The 4,656-nt window shown below is 33.9% G+C and overlaps 1 long non-coding RNA gene across 1 annotated transcript; it reads left to right on the top strand.

Moving 5' to 3' along the window:
• Positions 1-3,760: 3,760 nt before the first annotated feature.
• On the top strand, positions 3,761-4,227 carry LOC129892562 (uncharacterized). Its single transcript, XR_008767344.1, has 3 exons — positions 3,761-3,799; positions 3,902-3,935; positions 4,023-4,227. It is a non-coding gene; the product is annotated as an uncharacterized LOC129892562 (long non-coding RNA).
• Positions 4,228-4,656: the final 429 nt, after the last annotated feature.

Below are 4,656 nucleotides of genomic sequence, written 5' to 3'. Positions count from 1 at the left end.
ATAAGTATTATAAAATTGAGGGTAAGAGAATGTGGGGGGCGGGTAAGGCTATGGGGTAAGAATGTGATGAAATTGACTAATGAGTGATTTTGTTAAAATATTTTTAATATGATTTTTTTATTTGATGTGTTATATATAGTCATACTAGAGAAAAAATAATTGTATTAAGTATTAAAAATTTATAAAATAATAAATAAAACAATTAAAACTTAATAAGAATTGTATGAATTGATTTATGACTCATATTTTAGTTCATTTCAGCCCAACTAGCTTTTGACCTGTTCATTTATTAATTCTTCCTATTTCGACCCATAAAATTTAGTTCAACCCATTCATTTGACACCTCTAATATATTCATGTCAAGATGTCGTTTTGTGATAATGTACAAAAATAAAAACAAGATTTAGATTCAATTTTATTCAGCCAATTGAGTTTGTTGAGATTTGGAACTACAGTTAATTAATTAAATCCTCCTGCACAAAATGTTCATATCAAACAAATAATTCATATTAGAAAAAATTACCTAAATATACAATTTATGTTATCAGATTTTCTAAAAAAAATTATCATTTGAAAAAATTACAAAATTCCTACTCTTTCCTATTCTTTGATACATCATTATACGCGATGTATCGGTCGGATACATCACTTTACGTGAGTATCAGAACGTCAGATACATCACTTTATGCGATGTATCGGTCGGATACATCACTTTACGCGATGTATCGGTCGGATACATCACTTTACGCGATGTATCAGGACGTACGTGATGTATCCAGATTCTGCCAAATTTAATGAATTTTTGCAATTTGAAAAAGAGTAGGAATAAGATATAATTAGCTCTTAATAATATGAGATTTGTGTAATCCTTGCGTAATATTATCAAAGTGAAAGTGATTGAATCAGTTAAAAACAAAGGTTAGCACGTTAATTAATTAATTAACATATCCAAATTGCTGCAGCGGAGATTAGTGTTTGAGAATAAAAGGGCGGTGTTACCAGATTTCACATGATTTGATCTAGATTATGATCAATTATTAAAAATCATAATTTAATCTAGAATTTTTTTATTTTATTTTTATTTTTATAGCGGATTGTGGTGGTAGTGAACTTGAAGTCTTTGTCTTTCACATTTGATCTTGATTGCTACCCATCATTAAAATTTTATTGGTTCATTTTTACTTGTCTACATTAGATTTTACACATTTTTAAAGAATAATAATTAATATGAATGTTTTATTAAAATACTCATATTAATTGATGGATAGTGTTAGGTCATAAAAAGTGATTTAAAAAATAAGTAATTAATATTAAAAATAAAATAAAAAGAAATTATCTTTTATTGATATATAAAAAATAAAAAAATATTTTTTTAAATATTGAGCAAGTAAAAAGTGAACGTAGTAAGTAATTCTTATTTGCTCATTATTCTTGCAGTGGTAAATTGTGATGGTCAACTTCCATAAATTTTTAAAAGTAGGGGGAAAATACCTAAATTTGTCTTTATAGAATTTGAAATTGTTCAATTTTAATTTTTGTTAGACTTTTGATTCATTCATAGAATGACACTTGTGGATCCTTACTTAAAACATAAGCACAATACAGATAAAATTAAGCATCCCTTTAAAGTAATTAATTTCATTCTAAACTAGGTGAACTACTTTTTTAAATAGGTGAAATTTTATCAATGTTATATATTGGGACAGGAGTAACATATATTATTTTAAAATTATATAAATAGTGCTATAAATCAGAATAATTGAAATACGGATTCTTATATAGTAGAACATCTCTAAACTAATATTCAGTAAATTAATAAACTTTCTAAGATAATATTTTTTTCGGTCTTGACTTGAGCTAGTAAAAAAATCGCCGATTTCAATAAGATAATATATTTTCAGAAGACCCCTAGATAAATATATGGTCTCATTAATTTTATAAATTAATTATTCCGTAAAATTAAAAAATCTAAGAGAATTTAGTGAAATATGATTCTAGTGTTTTTTGTTAATTTAAATTTAGTTGAAGCTCATCTCTAATTTTTCTTATTGCATCCAAAAGTTTCAGTGTTGTCTTCTCGAACTACACCAAAAAATTGTGAAGAGTTTTAGGCACAATAAGTGCTTCCTTTAGCATAACTGGTTCCAAATGTATTGTATCGCCTTCAAATTTATCATTGAGCTTGTTTGAGCTCACTTCCTTCTTGAATCTGAGAAGGAAGAAGAAAGGAAGAAGAAAGGAAGAAGAAACTAGAGAGAAGGAAGAGAAGATTAGAATAGAGAGAGAAAGAGAGTTCACATTTTTCAGCATCTACAAAATGCCTTAACTAATGTTTACATATACCAAATTAGTTGTCTAACTGACTAACTAATTTGGTTAGTTATTTCTAACCATATAGTAGGTAAAATGACCACACTACCCTTGATTCTAACTAATACTTCTAACTTCTTTTTTCATCTCAACACTCCCCTTCAAGCTAGGAGGTGCAAAAATGTTTAAAACTCCTAGCTTGGATAAAAGGTACTCATGTTGAGCCCTGGGCAGTCCCTTTGTCAACAGATCAGCTGGTTGTTCTTGGGTTGACAGGTAGTCGATTTTGATCATGCCTTGCTGCAACCTCTCTCTAATGAAGTGGCAATCTATCTCGATATGTTTTGTTCTTTCGTGATACACAGGATTGGCAGCAATTTGGATAGCTGCTTTGCTGTCACTATATATCTGCACTGGTACCTTCATTTCAGCATCAACTTCTTTCAACATTCCCAGCAGCCACACAAGTTCTGAAACAGTAGAGGCCATACTTCTATATTCAGCTTCAGCTGAACTTCTGGACACTGTGGTTTGTTTCTTGGCTTTCCATGAAATAAGAGATTTTCCCATCTTGATCAAGTAGCCTGTGACTGATTTCCTGGTGAGTGCACAGGCTGCCCAGTCTGCATCACAGAATGCTGTGATTTGATTATCTGATTTACTTGACAGTAGTATACCTTGTCCAGGTTGCCTTTTCAGATACTTAACTACTCTTAGAGCTGCATCCATGTGAGATTTCTTTGGCTGATTTAGGAACTGACTTAATGTTTGGGTGCTGAAGGCTATATCTGGCCTTGTCATGTTGAGGTATAGAAGTTTACCTATAAGTTTTTGATAGGCTGCCTGTTCTATTAGAGGATCTTGTGACTCTTCCTGCTTTTGGTTTACATGCTCATCATAAAGCTTTGATGTAAGCTTAATGTTGGCATCTATAGGTGTTCCTGCTGGCTTGGCTGCAGTCATCCCTACTTCTGCTATCAGATCAAGTGTATACTTCCTCTGATGCATAAGTATTCCTGCTTTGGATCTTGAAAATTCAATCCCCAAGAAGTATTTGAGCTCCCCTAAGTCCTTCATCTTGAATGCACTTTGTAGAGCTTTCTTTGTCTCTTCTATCAACTTTAGGCTGCTACCTGTGACCAACATGTCATCTACATACACAAGCACAATTACAATACCTTCTGCTGACTTGTTGATGAACAAGGAGTAATCATATTGGCTTTGTTTGAACTTGAGGGATGTAAGAGCTTCAGTAAGTTTGTGGTTCCACTGCCTTGGAGCTTGTTTGAGCCCATAAAGGGACTTTGTTAGTCTACATACCTTCTCCCCTTGACTGACAAATCCCTGGGGTAGCTGCATATATATTTCATCCTCTAGGTCTCCATGTAGGAATGCATTGAAGACATCTAATTGATGAATGGGCCAATTTTTGGATGCTGCAGTGGAAAGGATGGCCCTGACAGTCACCATCTTCACAACAGGGGAAAAGGTTTCTTTGTAATCAATTCCCTCTTGTTGACTGTATCCTTTAGCTACTAGTCTTGCTTTGTACCTCTCAATTTCACCTGTTGATTTGTATTTAACTTTGTAGATCCATCTGCAACCAATGGGCTTCTTCCCTGCAGGTAAGGAAGTAATTACCCAGGTATTGTTGCATTCCAATGCTTGAATCTCTGCCTTCATGGCTTCAATCCATTTGGGATCTTTGATAGCTTCAGCATAGCTGGAAGGTTCTATCACAGAGGAAGCTGCTGCAATAAAATGTTGATGAGAAGGTGAGAGGTGAGAGTAGCTTACATAGTTGGACAGAGGATATTGGACATCCTGATTAACATTCAAGGAGACAAAATCCTTCATCCATGTGGGAGGATGTTTAGACCTGGCAGATTTTCTAGTGAGAGGAGGATCAGGCATATCAGTCTCAATCACATCTGTAAGTGTTTGTATAGGCACATAGCTTTGCTTATCACCACCTGGATGCACACATGAAGCCTCTTCTGATAATACAGAAGGAGAAGCACCTGAGAGTATGAAGGGAGACAGAGAAAGCTGTGTAGCTGTCTCACCTATGTCTTGCAGGTTATCCACAAACAGCTGCTGAGTTGCACAATCATCAGCCTTGGTAAAAGGAAATATATTTTCTCTAAAGGAAACATCCCTGCTAACAAAGAATGTGCTATTATGCAGGTCAAACAGAATATAGCCTTTCTGCACTTCTGAGTAACCCATGTGCACAGTTGATCTTGATCTGGGGTTGAGTTTGTCATGTTCAGTGAGGTTCTTTGCAAGAGCTAAACAGCCAATTGTTCTCAAATGAGATATGTCTGGTTTGCTGCCATACAATCT

The sequence above is a fragment of the Solanum dulcamara genome, chromosome 6 (genome assembly GCF_947179165.1).
Source record: "Solanum dulcamara chromosome 6, daSolDulc1.2, whole genome shotgun sequence".
Lineage (NCBI taxonomy): Eukaryota > Viridiplantae > Streptophyta > Magnoliopsida > Solanales > Solanaceae > Solanum > Solanum dulcamara.
Note: the sequence above shows the minus strand (reverse complement) of the source record. Positions and strands in the feature narration are given on the sequence as shown.